The 24349-nt window shown below is 35.2% G+C and overlaps 1 protein-coding gene across 2 annotated transcripts in view; it reads right to left on the reverse strand.

The window, feature by feature from the left end:
* LOC100369485 (E3 ubiquitin-protein ligase TRIP12-like) overlaps positions 1 to 17444 on the reverse strand; it is an 83552-nt gene extending 66108 nt beyond the window's left edge. For both annotated transcript variants that reach the window (XM_085498560.1, XM_006820073.3), the window contains exon 1: positions 17216 to 17444. The gene's annotated coding sequence lies outside the window, so the exon portion shown is untranslated. The remainder of the gene's footprint in view (positions 1 to 17215) is intronic.
* Positions 17445 to 24349: the final 6905 nt, after the last annotated feature.

Consider the following 24349-nt stretch of genomic DNA (forward strand, 5'->3'; position numbering starts at 1 on the left):
TTCTCAATTTCTGACAACAGATTCTATGATGTCATACTTTACCCATAATCCTTTGCTTGAGAATCAAGATGGCCGACTACATAATACTGATGAAAAGTTAAATATCTAGAGAATGAAAAGTGATATAAAAAAACAGTAAATTGCATTCTCCTACATTTGTGGGGGGAAAAAATCATAACTTTCACAAAAATAGAGATATCTTCATCAAATGTATCTACATTATGAATCTCAAAGCAAACTGGTAGGCGGTTTTGCAGAAGAAGTCAAAAATATGCAAAAAATGAGCAAAAAACCCCAAAAATATTTAGACACTTGTAAGTTAGAGTCCATGTCAAAAACATTAATAGCAAATTTCAATGCAATCTGACAAGCAGTTGTTGACAAAATAATTTTTGACCAAAAATGACAAAAATATTCACTAAAATTAGAGATTTGGATGTCATGTCCAGTGTTCTCCCCAGGCCAAAACAGCGTCGCGGGCCCCGACGCGATAGGATTTGCCCGCGACGCTATGTGTTTCCTCCGCGATGCTATTATTTATCCCATGATCTGATTTCTTCAGTCTCTCGCAGACTGTAAGTTTCCTGGCTAACTAGTTAAATCTACAAATGCATTGTATTAACGCCAATTTCCCGGGATAATCCCCTGTTTCTCATTGGTTGGATATCGTTTTAAAAAAACAAAGCAGTTCTATAAAGACAAAGTCGTAAGCCCCGGTGTCAAACGCTCTTTGCCAAACGTATATTCATATGCAAATGATATAGTCACACTTGGGGTCAAAAGCCACATGTTTCCGGTGTGTACGAAACGTATTTTCATTATTATTTTTAGAAATGTAGTAGTACTATTATTCTAAGTTTTGATTTTTGTCAGTATTTTTGATATTGTATTTGTTTTTTGAGATCAAAATGTGAAAAAATATATATTTATGATATAAACAATTTTGACCTCGTGATTGTGAATCCAAGATGGCGTCACCCACGCAAGATCCAGCGAGCGTGAACTTCCCACTCGGATCGCATGTCGTGCTCAAATTCGGATGAATTAAGTGAAGCATAATTGAAAATAATATATTTATCAAGAAATCGGGAATTCTAATCAAGAAACGTGGGGAAATTGGAGTGACACTTGTGTTATTTCTTGGAAGAAAAGCCTCAATTTCACGTGGTATAACAATGGCGACAATTCGTAATTCAGACCTCCGTTGTCTCGAATTGTTCACAATTGTGTTGAACAGACAACATCGATGATTAAAATACATAAAGATGGATAATTTCAGCCAGAAAAACTATTATTGCTCGAACGTAGTAGCGCAAGTATCGTGACTCGTAACAGTTGTTGTACTTAACCGGAAAACAACAGAAACGGAAGACAAGCAATGAGAATAATCAACCCCATGTTTAATTTACCGGGACTGAACAGGGTTTTATAAAGTTGCTGATTGCTGGGCCAAGCAAAGGAACAGAAAACTCAGTATTTCTGCAGGACATTTGCAATGCTAAATAGGGTTCTCCACGGTTTGAAAATTAAACAGGGCGTGCCAATGTGAAGTGGGCGTGGCACATTTGTAACGTGTATCATTGGCATGGATGTTGAAAAGATGGAAACCAAAAAATCTATTAATCTACATATCATTACATATGCATAATATATATTTATTATTACAAAATGAATAAGAATTTTGAAGAGCTATTATTAAGTAAACGTCAGCACGTACAATCAGCTGATTTTAGCTATACGATTCCTCAAGCAGCGACATCAGTTGTTTACAAGTAATGATCGCATCCAGAAAAAGACGTAACAAGTTTGTTAATTTATTTTCCCAAATAGATACATACATGCTTTATTTAAGTTTTAGCAAAAATTTAAATTTATGATTTATATTTATTTGGACGAAGCAAAATAAAATGTATGTTGCACAAACGTTCGTAATTGGTTCATTAAAAAAAACATGCATGAATGGCACTAAAAACCAAGATGATCAAACGAAATAAAATGTACACAATAGAAGATTTTCGATCTGCAGTTAACAGTTACTATCAAAAATAATAGAATTAGGTATAAAAAAACAAAACACATATTTAAAAGAATAATTTTCATTTGAATCAAATGTTTGTTGGTGTCTGCTTCGTTGAAAACAGCTATGACCCGGAAACAGTTCATTTTACTGTGTGCACACTGATACTATATAACGATGCTTTTGATTGGCTAATCAAAATATTTGTTCCAAGAAGAACACAAGTAAATTTATTTCCTCCACTTATGATGCGAGTTGAAAGCATGGTCGTTTTACCGGGGTTTTTAAATCATGATTTAAAGAAAATTCAACTTTAAATAGTGACATTTAAATATAAACATTTACATGTTCAAGCAAGCATTCGTGTGGACTTCTTGGTGATCAGCAATGTCTGTGATGGCACATTGTACGTCGGCTGCGCTGGTCGTTTACCGATCATGCAAGTGCATAGCTGCCCGGTAGCTGCCTTTGTTCCACTCGGCGGTGACGATGTTGCCACTAACTTGTCACGGCGTGAACTTGGTTTTAACCATAGACCTTATGTTTAACGAATGGTTTTACCGATAACGATTTTATATATTTGACGTCACCCTGGCAGTAAAAATATGGGTACAATAATGCACTTTTCTAGGCCACATGTTCATTTTTAATAGTGTTGAAAAAACTTGTAACTTTTTGTTCGGTGGTGTTATCACCTCAAGGTGACCTGCTACGATAACAAACCAGAATTTTCACAGTTACACCTTAAAACAATGAACCAGTTACCCTGAGCACGATGAATCATCTTCGGAAGACAATGAGTGTTGGCCTGTTTTGTAAACAATTCTTTGTCTGGGACCATGCAGGGCGCACAGGAAATATAACAGGGCGCTGACAATTTAAACAGGGCGCCAATTTCAGATAACAGGGTGCAGTGCCCTGTTAAAACCCCTCGTGGAGAACCCTGCTAAACATGCAGTGCAATAATTGTATACAGATTGTACATAAAATAAATAGAAAAAAGGAAAAAAACTGGTTTTGTTTTATTTCTCCATATGACAAACAATATGTTAATTTATGCTAATTATTATGCAAATTAGACGCAACTCTATGAAAAATTTCTTGGGAGAACACTGATGTCATGAAATGAACAAATCTGACAGAGGACCATTCCAGATAGCTGTTCTATAAATTTGGGAGAAGAAGTCGCTTGAAAAAAGTTGACAGACAACAGACAGATGACGACAGGTCCAGTCAACCCATGAGTTCTGCTCAGATGACAGAGCTAAAATTTGTTTACAATGAAGTCAACAACGACAACTACCGTATAGACATTTTCCCCTCATATACCGTACCTTGACCTTCATTTACGATGATATGGACAATTCAAAAATTATAATTTGATGAACAATTATTTGCTAATTAATGCAAATAAGGCTTGACATCAAATCATTTCATGGATGCACAATTACACAATTTAAATATATTTTAGTCGAAAGTATTACAAGCTAGTGGCATTGCATTGTTTTATTCAGTCTGAAGTAGTACAATTTATCACTAACATCACAACCTCAATGCTGTGCACCATAGTCATTAGATAAATGTATAGACAAATATATGTCAATCCTGACACACAAGTTTATAAATATTATTTGTATTAAATATCCGGTAATATGAATATATAAATTCCCTACATTTTTTCTTTTAACATAAACAAATTCTAGAAATGAATATTTGTTCTATTAGTAGCACACACACACTTATGTAAATAGCATGTAAAATATGTCATTTTAATAATCTAGTATACAATAGGGGCTTCTATTGGCACTTCTAATAATAGACCAAATATGGCAAGACATAAACCAGAAAATGACAATGATTACAATTTAAGTAATAGAGAATGTTAATGTTACATTATGCAGAAATAATGCTGGTGATATTGTAACTAATTGAAATGTCAACATTAGCTGATTGGATCGCAATAATTAACCCATGGAGAATAGTATTCTAAAATTAGATTTCAAATTTACATGAGCCAAATAAACCAATTTGGTGATTCCACCAACAACTTAGATTTTTGTTAGAGCATATCGTAGTTATGTTTTAACTAGTGGTGAGAAATGAGAATTTTTTCATATTATCCTTAATACAGCTAACTGTCATTCAGTACCTACCATACTCATCCAACTTAGCGGCCAGGGTACACAGCTCCAAAATTCATAATTTTTTTTAGGGGCATTTGGTCAAGCAGCCTCCTTAAAAAAAATCCAAATAATTGTTGTTCTCCATGTGCCAGATTAGAGGAGCTACATGTATTGCATCTTTTTGGTACAAATAAATTCAAGAGTTGCATCATTATTTGTTGATTTCAACAACACTTTAATAATGAAGAAACAGAAATGTTCAAAAAAAATTGCAAGATAGGTCATGTTGAATTGTAGTTTACCTACCCATTCACATCCTATTAACGATTGCCACAATGGACACTATACTTATTCAGAAAAGTAAAAAAAATGGTAAGTTTTGGAAAAAGTAGGCTGTATGCCAAGCGTGATCACAAAACAGAAATCCTGCAAAATATAAAGGTGAGTGCTTAGCCAATCATGGGTTAAACTAAGTCAAACAAGTAGGGTAAATTAAATTGAAAATTCCAACATTTTTTTAAAGACCAGAGATAAATTGCTTAGAAATAAATAAATATAACTATGAAATAACAGAAATCCTGCAAACTATAGGGGTGGGTGCCCAGTCAATCATGGGTGCTAAGTTAGACAAGTATGGTAAAATGAAGTAAATTAAATCAAAAATTGGTGGAAACACCAAATATAAATTACTTGAAAATTAATAATTATAAGCTTATTTGCATAAAGCAAACTTCTCAATTTCCGCAAAAATATGGGTAGGTAAATCTTACCAGAATTCATTGTCTTTGCCCTGACTATGGGGGGGGGGGGGTATTATTCAGTAGACTTTTATTGAGTAAGTGGCTTATTGAAGATTCTGAACTCTTAAGGTAGCAGAATAGTATTTTTTTTCTAGAAAATGCCAAGAAATTGTTGATGGCTATAACTGAATCTATAATGGCCAAAACCCATCACACCTATACATTTTTAGAAGGCATGTACCCTGGATCCTTAGTGAATTACTGTTTTCTGTTATTTTTTATATTTTTGTTTCAGCATCACAATACCATTTTAATTTCTTTGATCAACTTTTTCTAAAATTCTTATAGTAGGTGAATGAAATATTACAATGTCGCAAGTTTTCTTGGCTTCGAGAATTTTAGCTTTAAAGGTGTCACGCTTAGTAAACAAGCTCCGGTAAAAACGCGTTATCTCAAACTTACAGGTCGATTATGTTGTGCCAAAGTGGATGCATGTGACTATGATTACAGGGATTGCATTAACGCGGAATTCCGCGTCTGGGAAGCATAGTTTTTCTGTGGGACGCATGAATTTTTTAACTAGTGAGTCCCAGGAACGCATCAGGTGAGCACGCGACTCGGCCGGATTATGATAGGTCTAAAGGCATTGTGTACGTTTGCGATGCCATTGTCCCGCATACAAAGTTCATAGAGCTTGTAAATTCACCTAATATACTGTGCCATTGTCTTTAAAAACACCTATTAGCATCTACATTTCACAATGGAAAGTGTGAAGTCCCGTCTGAAGTACGGCGAGACAGTCAATACTGAGACCAGTAGAATGCACTGTGACCTGCTAATTTAACCGCCTAAAACTTACAATGTCACCCAGGGTTATTTTTCTCTAAAAAAAATCACCTTAACGAACCTGGTACGTCAAATACACTTTTTTTTCCTAATTTTATTGGTAACGAAATTATATTATAAACGAAGTAAAAACGATCACAACTGCCGAGCAACAAATGATAACCGTTGCGCAATCCAGTCATGCTGCGTTTCACAATAGACCATTTTCTGTTCACTGCGAGAATCACGCGTTATGCGTGAAATCGAACGTAAAAACAGAACAAAGGTCATAGCGTTGTAGTGCCATCAAACGTTGCGTGGGATTCGACAAACGCGAAAATATTTTGGGGGCATTTCCATGCTTAATAATGTGCTGTACACGTTTGATAAGCAATTTCGATTAAGTAAGGGTATTCGGAAGCAATATTCCTCTGTCGAAGATCGGCCAGTCGATGTGTGCTACAAAATTAAGAAATTCGAGTTCAAAATCAAATCGTTCTACTTTTGCAGCAGACGTTCGACGTGCGTCTTTCATGCTTCTCGCGAGATCTCGCAATTGTACGGAAAATCACCTATTGTTGATTATTACTCTGTAGTGATTATAATAACGTACAAAAAACAAATTTGTTGAATTGTTATGAAATGCAAATAAAATTTAAATTTGTTTTGGTCAAATCGCCAATTAACCAATCAAAATGCTGGATGACGCCAACGTGTTCAAATTACCATAGCTCATTCAAATATGTTAATGTTATTGAACGCAACGAGGAAGAGATTTGCCGATGTTGTAGTACGATCATTTGGCTTGGATTTTTATGGGAAAACGGTATGATTTTTTTTCAAATCAAAAAATAGTTGTTTTCAAAAGATAAACTGAGCATTTGAAGACTAATTTAACATCGTTTACAGTGACAACAACTCAAACCCAAACGAAGATTACGCACTCACGCTAGTCACAAAAAACATACTCTTGAATAAAAACTCTATTTTAGACATCAGGAAATATTGTAATGTCTGAAAAATGACGCCAAAATATTTAAATAACAAATATTAAATAAAATCTGCCAAAAAATTGCCGATTTCTTGGTCCCATTTTATTTTTTTTAAAACCCAAACTCCAAAATCTGGTACTAGTACTAGTATGTACAAATTTTGGGTGTATTGTTTTCTGGTGACAATATTAATCGAAACAATGAACTATTTAATTATATAACACAAGTGACTACGGGAGAAAAAAAACATCACTTTTCTAGAAGCCATGGATCGATAAGTTATTTGCAAGATCTCCTCCCCGGAAGGTTTTATGTGGCCATGCCTTTTCTTGTTAAGTCTAAGTTAAGTCTGACACCAGCTCATTTATCTAGGCTTATGAAGAACTTGAGGGTAAACCCGTTAATGATTTAAAATTTGTAAAAGCAACATTGTATTTTAATAACAGTAAAAATAGAAGAAAACCATGTAAATAATGCAGATGGTGACATGTAAAGGGTGGAATGAACATGTAAATAAAGTACAATATAAATGTGATTAATGCCTGTTTATGTTTATTGTGTAATAGTTCGTGCAAAAAACTATTTTAGAAAAATAAAGTGCAGTAGCGACAGGGACCCCACATACTTTTAAGGGACCCACACATTTTATAAGGGGTGGGTCCCAGGGACTCCACATTATCGAACACTGATGCAATCCCTGGACTATGAATATCACAACAGTGACTGTGTGTAGTATTTATGACAATAAACAGTGTACGAGTTGAGATTTTTGCAGATAAGTCAAAAACACGAACCAGGGAAAGGAACTAACCTGGAATAATTAGCTACTGTCAACCAAAGTCAAGTGATGTTGGACTGCTGAAACAGGATGCATCATAGGCTATGCAAGTGATTGACAACACTCATTAGCATAGCCACACCTCCAAGTCACACTTGCCTGGGCAAGTGAAAAGTGAATTGGGCCTTTCAATTTTTCAAAAATGGTTGTGACCTACCCGAGTATAAGCCCAGGGGGCTGAACATGTTAAATTAGGAAAATTAGAGGTGGGCTTATACTCAAGACCACCTCAGAAAAGATCATTTGGGGGGGGGGTTAAAATTGTAACCATCTTTCCAACCACGAAAAATTATCCAAATTACATTTTTCGTTCACAGTGCCGGTCTTGGGAAAAAATGTTACACTTTTTACAATGAAGAGACAAATATGTTCATAAAAATACACACATTTTATTACAATACGGTTTACATACCGTCTGAATTTAGGTGCAAAAATGGGTAGGGTCTGTGGCAACACTGTCAAAGGCAAGATCATTATCATTAACTTCGTTATGGAATGTTTTCAATTGTACACAAACTCTCAATACAAAGCAATTTCCGACATGGTGTTTTTCATCAAGATTTGACCTGAACAACTTCCTTTGACCAAACAAGTCACATCTTTCCTTAACCAATCAAAATGCTGTGTCGTACAGACAAAGTTTTCCGATTATTGATGTAGAATTTTTTTCAATGCAATGCGAAAGTGAATTACCGCGATGTTACAGCTGTAAAATGCGATCTGATTTCGACAAAAAACTGATTTTTTCGCTAAAGCTGTTGATTCGCAATTTTCAAAAGGTAAACTAAGGGTGAGGGAAGTATTTAAACCTTTCCTGGCAGCCAACAAGTCATGTCGAAGAATAGTTTGCTCGTTCACACCCCATTCACGAAAGTCTCAATGGATAAGATTATTCGGAAAAGTAAAACGATGTTCAATGACCAGGTTTCACAACTTGACGATCATATTTTTGGCGTTTCTAAAACTACTACACAAAAGAAATATGGATTACTTCAGTATTGCAACATTGGGGTTCATCCTGAGTAAATAACAGAATAGAAAAGGTGTGAACCATGCACTCTTGAAATTAATGCAAGTTTTCTCGTAAAAGCAGGAACCAAACTACCTAACCAATCATGATTATTATGCAAAGAAATACACTTTTTACATGCATATTTTAATAAATGTCGTTGACGCCCAGTAAAACACCCTGGGCCTATACTCGGGGATGCCCTGAACTTGTTAAATGTCTAAAAATAGAGGGGTGGGCTTATACTCAGGGAGGGGCTGAAGCAGTGTTCTCCCCAGAATTTTTCATAGAGTTGCAGCTAATTTGCATAATAATTAGCATATAATTAGCATAAATTAACATATTGTTTGTCATATGGGAAATAAAACAAAACCAGTTTTTTTTCCCTTTTTTTCTATTTATTTTATGTACAATCTGTATACAATTATTGCACTGCATGTTTAGTATTGCAAATGTCCTGCGGAAATACTGAGTTTTCTGTTTCTTTGCTTGGCCCAGCAATCAGCAACTATATAAAACCCTGTTCAGTCCCAGTAAATTAAACATTGGGTTGATTATTCTCATTGCTTGTCTTCCGTTTCTGTTGTTTTCCGGTTAAGTACAACAACTGTTACGAGTCACAATACTTACGCTACAATGTTTGAGCAATAATAGTTTTTCTGGCTGAAATTATCCATCTTTATGTATTTTTTTTAATCATTGATGTTGTCTGTTCAACACAATTGTGAACAATTTGAGACAACGGAGGTCTGAATTACGAATTGTCGTCATTGTTATACCACGTAAAATTGAGGCTTTTCTTCCAAGAAATAACACAAGTGTCACTCCAATTTCCACACGTTTCTTGATTAGAATTCCCGATTTCTTGATAAATATATTATTTTCAATTATGCTTCACTTAATTCATCCGAATCTGAGCACGATATGCGATCCGAGTGGGAAGTTCACGCTCGCTGGATCTTACGTGGGTGACGCCATCTTGGATTCACAATCACGAGGTCAAAATTGTTTATATCATAAATATATATTTTTTCACATTTTGATCTCAAAAAACAAATACAATATCAAAAATACTGACAAAACAGTGTTCTCCCCAGGAATTTAAACCACTGTGGCGGCCTAATTTGCATATAATTTGCATATCATTTACATAATAATAGAAATTGACCAAAGCACATTTACACCCGCACAATAAACAACATATATTTTCAAAAACAAAGTGGCAGATATTTATTTGCTTTACACAGTGTTATAAACACTTTTATTTTGGGCATTTTTGTAATATTAATGAGCTCAGTCGCAGTGCAAATATTTTTTTTTTGGAGTCAAAAAATTATGTTTTACAACTTAGAAGAGTTTGAATTTAAAAATGAAACATTCTCGAAATGCAAATGCTGCAGACTAAAAAGAAACAAATAAATTGTAAAAGGTTAAATGAAACTCATTTGAAACGTTCCAGCCAAGATTATGTTCAAGACTTTCTTGATCTTATTTACTACAAAATTCTCCTTAAAAAAATCGACCACGTAATTATTTGGCGGATTGCTGGTTATTATTCCGACCATCAGCTTCTACAATGTTTACATTTACAGTAATGAACGAACAAATAACACTTCCAAACAACTTGAATCATCAAAGTTACGACGTGACATAACTTACTTCGTGATGTTATACATCGGTTATACCAATAATTTCTCTTACTCAATCCTGATGCCATGCAAAAATTAAATACTTCTTTTTTTATATGAAAAAAACGTAAAATTTGAACTAGTTTTATCGGGAGAAATTATTTTTGATCACTCGATCACTTCGTGAAAAACACAGACCGGCCATGCAATTTTTGAAAGGTAAAAGAAGTCTTGAAAGAAGAATTTTTACATGATTCACGATGATAACAGTTCAAATGTATTTTACCCAATCACGCAATAAACATGTTGTTTTTTCTTGAGTAGCGTAAACTGATCGTGAACTCCGCTTTGCCCATGTTACATCGGGGTGGAATTGATTTTGAAAGAATTTTAGCTATCAATCCAAAGACTGCATCTATCGTCAGAAAATATTTACTTACAAACAAAGAGGTGCTAATTTTACAAAATTGACTTGTATTGTTTAAAGCCGATACCACATCGCACGACTATGTCTATTGTTTACAAATTATTATCCACGACTGGCAGGATGCTTGTCGGTCGGTACGTAAGTATAATAACAATATGACAATAGTCGGACGCGTTTCCGTGGTGGTCCCTAATTTTGAGTGCCGGTCGGGCCAACCAGCGTGACGAGATCCCCAATGAAAAAAGCACTGTGGCGGTCTTGCTAATCACCGTGGCGTTGTCAGACCGGTGTGGCGGCAAATCGAAGCACTGTGGCGGGACCGCCACGCTGTTTACATCCTGAGGAGAACACTGCAAAAATCAAAACTTAGAATAATAGTACGACTACATTTCTAAAAATAATAATGAAAATACGTTTCGTACACACCAGAAACATGTGGCTTTTGACCCCAAGTGTGACTATATCATTTGCATATGAATATACGTTTGGCAAAGAGCGTATGACACCGGGGCTTACGGCTTTGTCTTTATAGAACTGCTTAGTTTTTTTAAAACAATAACCAACCAATGAGAAACAACAGGGGATTATCCCGGGAAATTGGCCTTAATACAATTGTAGATTTAACTAGTTAGCCAGGAAACTTTACAGTCAGTGAGAGACTGAAGAAATCAGATCACGGGATAAATAATAGCATCACGTAGGAAACGCATAGCGTCGCGGGCAAATCCGATCGCGTCGCGGCCCGCAATGCTGTTTTGGCCTGGGGAGAACATTGGGCTTAAGTACAGGACCATTTTAGAAAAGATTGAAACAATAATTAGAAAATACAAAATACATGTATAATACTTAATGACATATTCCAGTGTTCTCCCCAGACTCTAAGTCAAGCATCGCGGCTAATTTACATAACAATACATCTTATTTGCATAATTTTGTTTGCATAATAATTAGTTTCCCCAACAAACATTATAACTGAAATAAAGAAGAGATACATATCTCATATATTTTTTATCATTTGTTTGTTTTATTATTTGGTTGTTTGTTAAATTTGCAAAATCTGTATGAAGAAATTAATAAATCAATAATGACATTTTTTTTCTATAACGGCATTTCAAAACTAAAGTCAGCGATTTTTCATTGATCTATCTATTATTTGTGTAACGCTACGATCACCGTAACATTGTCAGCTGACGGCATTGCGTTGAACGGGTATTCACCGCTGCTGTTGCGATCATCGGTCCTTGACTTTTTTGTTTAAAAATACACAAACTTAGAATTTTTGCTTAATTAAAACGATTCACTGATGATTAACTTAGAAATTACATCAAAATCGCCAACGAAATGTTGTTTTTAAACATCGCGGAAAAACATGCACTCTGCGCCGCCATTTTTGTTACCTCAATCAAAATCTCCGTTGTAACCCAGCATGCATCGGTTGTGATGTCACTACATGCGTTACGTCGCCTTAGGGTGGCGTTCCTCGGTAATGACGCACTATGAATGAGGTATTTCTAGAGGTCAGGGTTCGTTTTTTCCTCGTCCGTCTCGTCTGCAGTTGAATAATTTTTACTTCGATTTATTTACAGCTTTTTTTTCCGATGCGACTTAATTTCACTTGTTTTTTTAATTCTTGGTAATTAGTGTCACTGGCGATTAAGTAGTAAAAACGCAATTAATCGCAGTGCAGCAACTCGGGATAGACCATCCCGACGCAATTGGCAAATTATTACTACCCTAGTATTTTGGGTTTGCCAGCTCCGCACCCTTGATAGACTTGGTAACTTCTTGTAGACTTCCGTTTTTATCACTGTTTTTGTAAGGCTAACTATGTACAAAGGCGGGATTACCTTTCGATCAATACATGTTATTGTTTTAAAGATGTGCTAGACGAGGCTGACACTTGTAAACAATACAACGTGAATAAGCATCGCGGGCAGGATTTCAAGGATCGCGGGCGAAACAAAAGCGACGCGGCTGTTTGTCTAAGCGACGCGGGCCCGCAGTCCTTGAAAGGCCTGGGGAGAACACTGTATTCTTACAATAGTGTATGTTTTGTTGTACATGTAACAAGAATACATGTAACATATTCTATTAGCGTTTTTGATTATGTTACTCGGTCATCATCACATATACTAATCTCAAAATAAAGAGTTGATAAAAAACAAGCAGCCTGTCGGCCGAGATAGCTCCGCTGTTAGCAATGTACATTTCAATTAAGAACTGAAGATATCATTAGAAAATGAACAATTTGCATAGTATCAAAGCAATCAGACTTGTGGTTTTTTACAAAAATGACAAAAATATTCACCAAAAATAGAGAATTCGAGATTTTGACATGAAATGAACAAATCTGAGAAAGAACCATTCAAGGTCTTGCATATCAAATTTGAAAACATTCTGACTTGTGGTTTCGAAGAACAAGTTGAAATTGAAAAGTTGAAGACGATGGATGACAACTTACAATAAGTAATATGTACAGCTCCGCTGTGTCGACTTTATCGGGGTGGCTATAGCCATTAACATTTTTTATAAATGGAACAAGCAGCCTGTCAGCTGAGATAGCTCCACTGTTAGCAATGCACATTTCAATTAGGAACTGAAGATATCATTAGAAAATGAACAATATGTATAGTGTCAAGCAATGAGACTGGCTGTTTTCAACAAGAATTCAAAAATATCATTTTTCACCAAAAATTACAAAAATATTCACCAAAATTAGAGAATTAAAGATATCATTACAAAATGAACAAATCTGAGAGAGGTCCACATGTAGTACCTATATATGTCATATCAAAGCAATTGCACTTGCAGTTTTTAACAAGTTGAAAATATCACTTTTTACCAAAAATATTCACCAAAATTAGAGAATTGAACATATCAACATGAAATGAACAAACCTAAGAGAGGTCTACCCTATGTACATATTCACCAAGTATCAAAGCATTCAGGCTTGTAGTTAAAGGTAAAACATTGACACGGACGACGACGGACAATCACTCATATGATAAGCTCCGCTCGACAAAGTCGACAGCGGAGCTAAAAAAGACTATGCAGAAGAAATGTATTCGGTATGTTTATCACAAATAGAACTATTTCTTGTTCCATGTCCAATACTGTGGCTGAGAATATGTTTTATACACCTGTGTTGCAACTTGCAAGCTTGTTGATTTCAGAGAGCCAGTAAATTATTTAGAGGCAAATTTTCTTGCAACACAGTTTAGCCAAATACATGTAAGCTGACATAATTGCTTTCTAGGTATACAAGAGATATTCACAGACACAGTAATACAAACCCTGAACTATTTTCAGTGTGGTTCAAATGTTACTGGTAGATACCAAAGGCTCCATTAATATTTAGAACACTAAGGTTGGAGATTTTGATAACAAATGCCCATTAAATATACCCCAGTACCCAGTAATAGTGCACATATTCTTGAAAATTCAAACTCAGCAGTGTTCTCCACAAGGGGTTTTAGGCGGCCCACCAAGTTTTACGGCCGCCTAGGAACTCTCAACACCCGCCCACCAATGTAGATCCAGCTGAAATTATTTGTAAAAAGCTTGCATTGTTCTTCCCAAGCCTAAACAAAAGAGTAGTTGCCCAACCCTTTATTTTGCCATTGTTTCAAACGTCCAGACATAAACAATGACCACTGGAAGTCTGCAAGCAGTTATCAAGTGTATTCATGGCAATGTGTCAATCGCCTGAATTCATTGTCGCCCGACATTGTTGCCACTTATTGCTCACGATGCGCAACTACAGTGGTTTAAATTTACAGCTGTTAATAATCGTCTTCCGATCACGAAAGAAAGAAGTAAACACGAACGAAATGTATATGCATAGAAAATAAATATATTAGCAGATTGCATGTAAACTCGAACAAAAATTAAAATTCTAGCCGTATTTACAACGTTCGCTCGATTTTCATCGTGAAAACAGCATGGAGAAGGCAAACTGGTGACCTTTTGGCCTACCCCTTTCAACGACCGTCTGCTACCCACCGTTGTTGGCGCTGTAACGATTTAGTATCTAAGTTGCATAGGGGAACAGCGCATTCTGGGTGTTCGTGTACTGAATTCGGAAAGCGGTAATAAACATCAAACATGGCTGCCGGATTAGTTTACCGCGAGTATTTGTAATTGAATAATATTTTAGTTATCTTCAATTTATCCATTTTTTATGTCTAATCTTTCGAGAACATAGCAGATTCTTTTATTTTGCCGATTGCTAGCATTTTTTCTTGAATTCCAAAACAACGTATGAAAACGCAAGTATCGTGACCGTACCACAGGCGCCTGTGGACCGTACATGCGTAAATGAATCTTACCGTCCGTCGGCACGGGTGAGTACTGATTCTTACTGACGGACCGGAACAGGAAGTCAGTGGAAAACAAAGGATTTTTTTCGTTAGCGTGCCACAAATAAAAATGTTATGGGTTTTGTTTTGACAAATCGTCCGTTTTGGCTTCGGGGACAAATCACCTCGTATATTTTCTACATTATAACTCAATTATGTTTTGTACTTGCTCTTGAACAAGAACAATTTGCGAACGTATAAATCATCGATTTCAAACTTTCTGCATTTCGTAAATATTGATAGTGACCAATCCGTTTGTATTTCAAAAAATTTTAACATGTTTCAATTAAATTAAAAAGAAAATAGTAAATAACTTAGTGACATAAATGCTAGAATGTTGTATGTAAATGACATGCAAATTAATATGCAAATTTATGCTAATTAGGCCGCCCACCAGCTATTTTGGATTGTGGAGAACACTGCTCAGGAACTTACAACCCTATGATTAGCAATTTACTGATAACAGGTGTACAATGCTAGAACACCTAGAATGTAATGTGACAGAGAAAGCTCTGAATACCGAATACAGGCAGAATATAGTAGATATTTGCTATGTTCACATGGCAGCATTCTATCAGAGCTGAACTACTGCTCCTCCCACCGTTTAACAGGAGATTATCTCCAATGTGTTCACATGGTCGGGCGAAACGAGAGCCAAGATTTGCCAGAGTTCAATTCAGTCCGATCAGCGCCGAACGGAACAGTGCCCTCAAATAATTAGTATGAAAAAAAAACATGGCTGAAAACATTTTTGTGTCATGCTTGTGTTGTTTCTTTACATGGCACGATGCCGTTGAGCTGGGAGAAAAAAAAAGAAACAGTCACAAGTCTGAACATGGAGGTATAAAAGACAAGGCACTGGTGTTATGATTTAGGTACAAGTATCTCGTATAAACAGGAAACACAGCAGCTTAAATGTGTTACAGCCTATTCGCTTAAGTTATTGTCATGCAAAATTACCATTTTGTAATTGTTCAACTGTTGTGATATCTAAATTACTAGGAACAGGTCACTGTATCATGATCGCTTCTACGATTTTTATCTTTGGTGTCTTTAATAAAAAGTTTTAATTTTCACTGGATCTGTTCAAGCATACTTTCATTCGCCATTTTTCTGTTTCTTGTTGAGCTATCAATTTATCGCAGTATTTCTTTACTCTGCCAAATAGATATTAGGGTGCATAGCTCTTCATCAAGCCAGAAATTGCGTGAAATTACATACGATGTTGTCTCTGCCATAACTGAAATGTGAGGTTACTTGAAGAAAACAATTGAGGGCGTGATTTGGGATTTGGAAACAATTGAGATGGGTCCTTTAATCCCTATCCTGCATCCCCATGAACTTTTACATTGACTTGACCCGATACCTGGGTTAAAGTCTAGCAGTGTAAACAGCTACCATAATCCCAAATTGGATAGGTATAACTATGAATATTACAGCAGTGATTCATGAACAAATTGAAGCAATGTAACTGTCACTAGCATGTATTCCTTTGCCTGGCTTGAATGTTCCAGCTGGAACTTCCATGTACTGCTTAATTTCAACATAGAGAAGGGTAGTTAAACTGTAGGTTTTTGAATGGGATACTGCTGTCAATCAACTTGTTGAATATTAGTAGAGAAAGCAGAATTGTAACTTGCAGAGATGGTGAAAGAAGGCGAAGGAACAATTGTTGAAACAACCAATCAGCTGTTCTATTGTGTACAAGTAAACGTAAACAGCAATGAATCAGACTGTATGTTCCAACATGTACGTGTGTCGTCATTTTTCAAACAGTCTATAAAATTACTCTGCAAACGTGCAAATAATAAAATACGAGTAATAAGATTGCTGACAGCTTAATAAAGTTAAGAATACTTTCACTTTGAGCACCCTCCGTATGTTTGAACGTTAATTCGGAATACCATCAAAACAAGAGGCGATCGTGCAAGCCGCCATCTTGGATTTCGTATGACTGATATCACACGGGAAAACCTCAACAAAAAACAAACACTGCTATAAAACGCCGAATTCTCGATTAAATAATACACTTTATATACTATAGTATTGAAATTATTCAAATACGACTCGATACAGAGGAGAAATCATAAACACGACGCGATGTTATGATTGTATACAGGACAGACAAAGGTTTGGAGATAAATCAAGAGTTGACAACACGCTCGCCAATCGCCGCATAAAAACATAATTTTCTGGCAAATAATGATCTGCAAACCATTTTTTCTATGAAATTTGGAAAATATAAAGGTTATACGTACATACAGCTATCACTATATCGTATCTTACTAACTACTGCAGTAATTATTGAGACTTTCTTCCAGATACATGCACCAAACCATAGTTCGACGACGGCCGACCGATGCACAACAAGTCACGACGTCGTTGTGTATCCTGTCGCTTAAGAATATATTGGCTTTCCATAAAAACGACAGCTGCCAAAGATACAGTTTTTTTGCGGAAACATGTCAACCACTAAATTTCAGAAACCCATTGACAATACTAAGTGAGATTGATTGTGTGATACTGTTTTTATTTTACATTATTGAACTAAAAATATCATTCCGCGCTTTCTTTCACTCACGTAAAATAGGACATCACTCGGCAAGTCTGCAGGTCGACTCGATTAAAAGGAAGTGCGCCACTATCGGTAAAAGAACTGAAAACTTTCCCGAGCGGAGAAATTTGTGTTCAAGTTTACCGGATCAAATAAGAAATTCTTGCCGTAAAACAGATAAGAACGCTTTGAAATAAAGGGTATGGTTGAAGAGTCTGCTGTTATTTACATTTAATATATTATTAAGGTTTATTGAAACACTTAAAATTCCTCAGAAGTAATTAAAATGGTTACACTAACTGCTAAAAACACATATATAAAACATACAAATTTTACAAGAATTACTGTCTAAAACACAACAATGGTTTTAAAAAAAATCAACAAACTACAATTACAAAAAAAACTATTGATATATGTTGGTAAAAATAGTGAAAAAAATAGATAATATAATAATAAAAAAAAACAATAAATCAATGAAAGATGGAAATGAGAAAAAAAACGTATTAAAGGAGAAAAGTATTTATGTTAATTTGCCAGAAGATGTTGCTGTCTAATATATAATGATATTTATATTTAAAACGTTGTAAGGAAATACATATTCGGGCATAAAAAACGTGTGAACAAAAAGTTTCACAAGTGTAGTTCTACAAAATTAATACAAATACAAGTGCACATGAAAATATCCCTTCTCGATTTGAAATCATCAACCCTTATTCCATTTCAAGGGAAAATTACGTTCACCTGGGCATTTAACGACAACGATTCCTTCATCTGATTCAGTGAGTAAAATTCTACTGACGAAATTTTGTTCACCACTTACCAACCTTGTTTATTACTGTTACAGAAAGTAAATGAACTGTTAGTTAAAACTGTGTACTAAAAAGTGAAACTAAGAAAGACAGATTAAATTGCATTGCATGCAGTTTTACACTGTGGGTATTTCCCCCCTATAGATACAAATTATCTTAGAGATAATCTCTCGGCGTATCTGTTGGCTACACCGCGGTGATTACTCTGTGTATATCCATGGTATATCGAATACAATTACAAAAGTGGCAACACAAGGCCGAAGTGTTACGTAATATAGGAAGTGCACGCGCATATGTCACTGCCAGTACGTATATTACGTATAAAGAGGTAACCTATAACATAGAACAGACAAGTGAGTCTATTACATGCTATCTTTCCACAGTGTTGTGATATTCAACCTGTGAGCATTTAGGTGAGTACATTTGTATGCAAAGAAAGTTCCGAGATAAATACATGTTGCGTCCAAAATTTAAATAAATACAGATAATTATAAATTCATAATCCAAAGAAGTTATTTATCTGTATGTCATCTCTCGAACGAAATAAAGAAAGATTATGCAGAACAAATCAGAACAACAAAGAGGAGTTCTATAAATGCGCTTATTACTTTCCTCGGTAATTGTAAGAACTTGAACGAGTAATTAGTACTCAGCGTCACTGTTTTTCATCATAAAAATATTCAACTCACCACATCCAGGTTGTGTGAAGTGAATGCTCTGTGGCAAGACGTCATCAGTTTTAGCTGAATGTGCCTTGAAATTCAAGATTACGCTGCGTCCTCGGCATACACTGGGTTATACGAAAACTTCATATTCAATGTGTTACCAACGAATTATCAAAAATGAACAAAAGAATATCTAACAACACTAAAACGATACATGACAAAAATCAAATTACTACACAAAATAATACGAAGTCATAACATAATCTAGAAAAAAGTACTATAAAAATAAGTTGAACATTTTTAATAAAAAGCGTATCGATAAAATCAATGGAATACTGAAATTATAACATGTTATTAAAATAAATGTTCTGATATTAATATAGGAAATGCCCGTTTTTGCGAACCAGCTCAGGAACATTGTCCCAGGGTTGCAATACACTTAAACGTTCTAGCGACGAAATCTTTGGGTTTTAACATTTGTGTAGTATGTATTTTGTGTGATATAGTTTCACTGGTGCTTACTAACAGGTATGTCGGAGTATATTTTGTTTGTAATGGCGCCCTCTGTGTACTCGATGATTATTTATTTAGAGTCTGTTATTCGTAATTTACACTAGAGTCATTAAAACTAAGAACAGGAAGACACAACACAAAGTTTATGATAGAAATACTTACAACGTTGCCACGACAACTATATATATTATACTAGTAATACAATTTCTGACATTTGCGTGATATACGCTGCTGATGGCGCACTCTACGTTGAACACACACAAGTCCCCTGAGTCCACCACCTGTACTGTCTGTTAGTGACGTGAATACATTATTGTGTCATTGCGAGTACTTCCTAAGCATCGACAATCCAAAAATTCAAAGTGGCGTACACTTCCATGTACATTGGTATAATCTATATATATCTATGTATATACACACACATAAATATGGCAATATTTATGACTATATTATTCAATGGCGACAGTCTAAAATAGTTTAGAATTGAAAGTACAATGAAATACTAGTATCTCGAAATTTTAAAATTACAAACAAATAGATTACGATATATTACAAACGTCATGAATGAATCAAATAATTGAAAAGCAACGGAAATATACAACTCTCACCCTGGTTACCATGGTAATATATATGTTGAGAGTTTACTACTCTCATCCTGGTTACCATGGTAATATATATGTTGAAATTTCTACTTCCATCTTGGTTACCATGGTAATGTATATGTTGAAAGTACAACTCTCATCCTGATTACTGCTTTATACTAAAATATGTTTGGATATTAAGAGTAGTAACAAATCCCCACTTCCAGTCCGGTTAGACTTAAAATACAGAATGAATATTCATTTTTGAGATATAATTTTTGGTATGTGTTGGGTCTTGGATATTTCAGCTTCGTCGTCCTGTACTTCGTTCAGTAATTTTGACTTCCCAGATTGCGTTAAAATGGATAGTTTCGCGATTTGACACGGAAAATGTCTGGGCTAAATTATTTGCTGAGGGACGGCCGCTTAGGTCACTTGCAGCACGTGAACCTAAAAGCGTTAGGTAACCAAAAAGGACGTTGTACAAAAAGTACGTTCAATTTTTCATAGAATAAAAACAATTTTCTCCCTCGCTTATTGTAACACCCACAAATCGAGTCATTGCCATTCCTCTCAAAAGTGAACAATGGTTTAGTCCCCTATTTTACGCTGAGACTCGAAACAGTCTTTTTCGAGTCATTGCCATTCCTCTCAAAAGTCAACAATGGTTTAGTCCCCTATTTTACGCTGCGACTCGAAACAGTCTTTTAAAATTTTGCAAACATGCTGTGACATATATAATTGGTGGTGGCAAATGCCAGGCAGGAGCGGATTTAGAGGGGGGCCGAGGGGGCAGCGGCCCCCTATTTTTAACCCCCCGCAAGGGCTTCGCGCCATCGGTGCTCGTGAACTTGGCCTTCGGCCAACTTATCGGCCCCCCTATTCCAGAATCCTAGATCCGCCCCTGCCAAGCGAGTTTATAAAATTGTGAACAAATATTTTCGTACTAACCGTGAAATACTAAGTACACCCATCATTGTAACTGATGGAATATTTTATATTGCAATTTCTTAATTTTATTTTGTTGTCCTGTCAATCACGCCTTTGATAATTACCGGGTTGTTGCCAACATTTTGAACAGATGAAGTAAATTTCAAAACAAACTGCCTGACCAATTGTAACGACTTATCAACATCTGACTGCAGTTCTTCGTGTAATTAAGGGGTGAAAGGGGTGTAATTGTTTCTAAATTCTTAATATCATACAGCTGTTTTATTTTATGCAGATTCATTAACCATGTGTCATTATATTTGTTTTGTTGTTGATCTTTTATTGCATCATATACTCGACTGATTGGGCCATATTGGTAGTATATGATTGCATTCAGTTGTATTTTTGCTAGTAATGGTAATCGTCCAATTTCCATTCTACTACCAATGTTACTTGTTCTGTTATTAACATTTAATAATCGTCTACAGAACATTAAATGGTGTTTTTCTGTACACGTTTTGTCCCAGTACTCTGGTCTGCTATTGATTCCCCAAATTTCTGCAGCATAAGTTAAAATTGGTGTCTGGATGCCCTCAAATAATTTCAATTGTAAAAGCATGTTTAACTTGTTTGATATTAATACTGGTTTGATTGATGCATCAGCTTTTTTTGCTTTATCTGCCAATCTTTCCATGGTCATGTTCATTGCCCCATTTGTATTAAATGTTACCCCTAGATATGTGAATTGGTTTGTTTTTTCAATCGTGTTTAGCCCATATGAGAATTCTGTATTTTTTGATTTATGACCATTTTTTGTGAAAATCATAATTTTTGTTTTTCTCATATTCAACTGTAGACCCCATTGTTTTGTATATTCATAAAGTGTGTCTAATGACCTTTGTAAGTCTTCTTTGTTAATAGCTGTTAGAACTATATCATCAGCGAATAGAAGTGAAGAGATGTTTTGACTATTTAGGTTTGGACTATTCATTGTACAGTTATCAATGTTGGCTACCAAGTCGTTTATAAAAATGTTAAATAATGTTGGGCTTAATGGACACCCTTGTTTGACACCTTCTTGCATTTTAAATCTCTGGGTCACTTTGTCATCTAATTTAATTTTGAATTGCATATTCATATACATATGTTTTAGGACTTGATATGCACCACCACATATGTTGTTTTGTAATAATTTTATGAATAGTCTCTCTCTCCAAACTTTATCAAAACATTTTTTTAAGTCTATAAAGCAAGTGTAAAGTTTTTTGTTTTTTGATCAGTGTATGTAATGTCAGTATATGATCAGTTGTTCTGTGATTGCGTCTAAAGCCGGCTTGGTTTTTATGGATTATGTTGCTGGTTTCAAGATGTTGTGTTATACGTTTATTTAAAATTATTGCAAATAATTTTCCAATTGTGTTACTTGTTGATATGCCTCTGTAATTGGCCGGATCATATTTGTCTTCCTTTTTATGTACTGGTGTGATTATATTTGTGTTCCAACAATCTGGATATTCTCCCCTTTGTAAAATGATATTAAAAATCTTTTGTAATGCTTCTGCTATTAATGGATGACTATGCTTTAACATTTCAGATGGGATGCCATCAATTCCAACTGATTTTCTTGTTTTTATCTTTTTCAAAGCTTCATTGATTTCTTTAAGTGATATTTCAGCGTTCAACATATTATTTAGGAAATTCATATTTTCTAATTGCCTTAATAGTTTCTGTATTTCTGATTGTCTCTTTTCTGAAGTACTAGTATTTTGACTGATATTCTGGAAATGGTTTATCCAATCATTGTATGGTATTTCAGACACAATGCTGTCTTGTTTTCTCTTTGTGTATTGTCTTATTACCTCCCAAAATTTCACTGTATTTTCTTCATTATCTAGGTTGTCTAATTTTTGTTTCATCATTTGCCATCTTTCCTTTTGAAGTGTTTTGACATATTTTCTGAATAGTTTTCTTTCTTCATGATATACTTTTCTCAAGTTCTCATCATAAGGTCTCTGTTGTATGTGCTTGGCAAGAGTTTTTTGTTGTTTCTTCACTTTCATACAGTTTGAGTCAGTGCATTTTACTTTACTTTTCTTAATGTTTTTTCTGTGTGTTTTGTCTTTTTTATGTTACATTTTTTGGCAATGTTTTCTAATAAATTTTGAAATTTTTGGGTTATCCCATTTACATGTTTTTTTGTAAATATATATATAAATATATATCATTACTTGCAGTATGTCACTAAGCAGTTTGACAAGAATGCTATAAATGGTCAAATATTTGTTGGTCTAAGTAAGGAACTAGGAGGCAATATCTGAGCATGCAGAGGCGGCGGCACGAAATGTAGCCTGGGGAGGAGGCGAGATCTGCTCACCATCTCCCGCGCCTCAGGGGCAACATTACTGGATGAGAGGGGGTGTTCCTCCGGAAATTATTTGAAATCTAGACACTCTAAAACGCTATTTCTTGCATTTTGAAGGGCAAATGGTTTCAGCTTGATTTTGGGGGATGCCCTCCAACATTTTTTGTGAGGGGCGATCCCCCCATCCCTAGGCCCCCTGTGCCGCCGTCACTGGCATGGGTCTCATTTAGGAACTCCTGGCAAGGCAACTGCACAAATTGCAGCTCCCAGGGTAATACATAAAGTATTACATAAAGTTGAAAGTAACAACTCTCATTTTTGTAATGGTAATACAAATATACGGTTCAGTATATGCACAGTGACAATACCTACACTTATTCATAGTTATTTATTTATTTGTTAGACATTACACTGTTCTGGAAAAGTCACAGCGAGAACAAAATATTGTTAACAATACATACATACATACATACATACAAACAAACAAACAAACATACGAAGAAAAACATACATTATGCCAGCACTGGTTTGATGTTGCTGCCCTGTATGTTGCATTCAATTAATATAGCTTTTTTTCAAATAATTATGTCGTTTCGAAATAAATGTTGTCTTGAGTTGATTTATTAACTAGAGATGGACTTTGAAGTTTTATCATACAGCCGATTATAAATGGAACAAGATATAATGGAGTAGAATTCATCTTCTAATCCTTCTTTAACACATAATTCAGAGAGAGAAATATAAAAATATTATACATTTGTAATTACCTATCAAGACAAATAACTTACAAATTTGAAACTGTGGCTAGTGACAGTTCAACTCCAATGGTGGACTAAAAAAATGTTTCAACACGTGCAATGTCTGTCAACCTGGAGCTATTTTTGGGCATGCACTGACCGAACGTCAACTGAATTTGTTTTTGTTTCGATTAAATATGGTAAACCAGCGGTCATTTGGGCGTACAATAAACATACAACT

This window comes from Saccoglossus kowalevskii, chromosome 1 (assembly GCF_978046115.1).
Source record: "Saccoglossus kowalevskii chromosome 1, keSacKowa6.1, whole genome shotgun sequence".
NCBI classification, from domain to species: domain Eukaryota; kingdom Metazoa; phylum Hemichordata; class Enteropneusta; family Harrimaniidae; genus Saccoglossus; species Saccoglossus kowalevskii.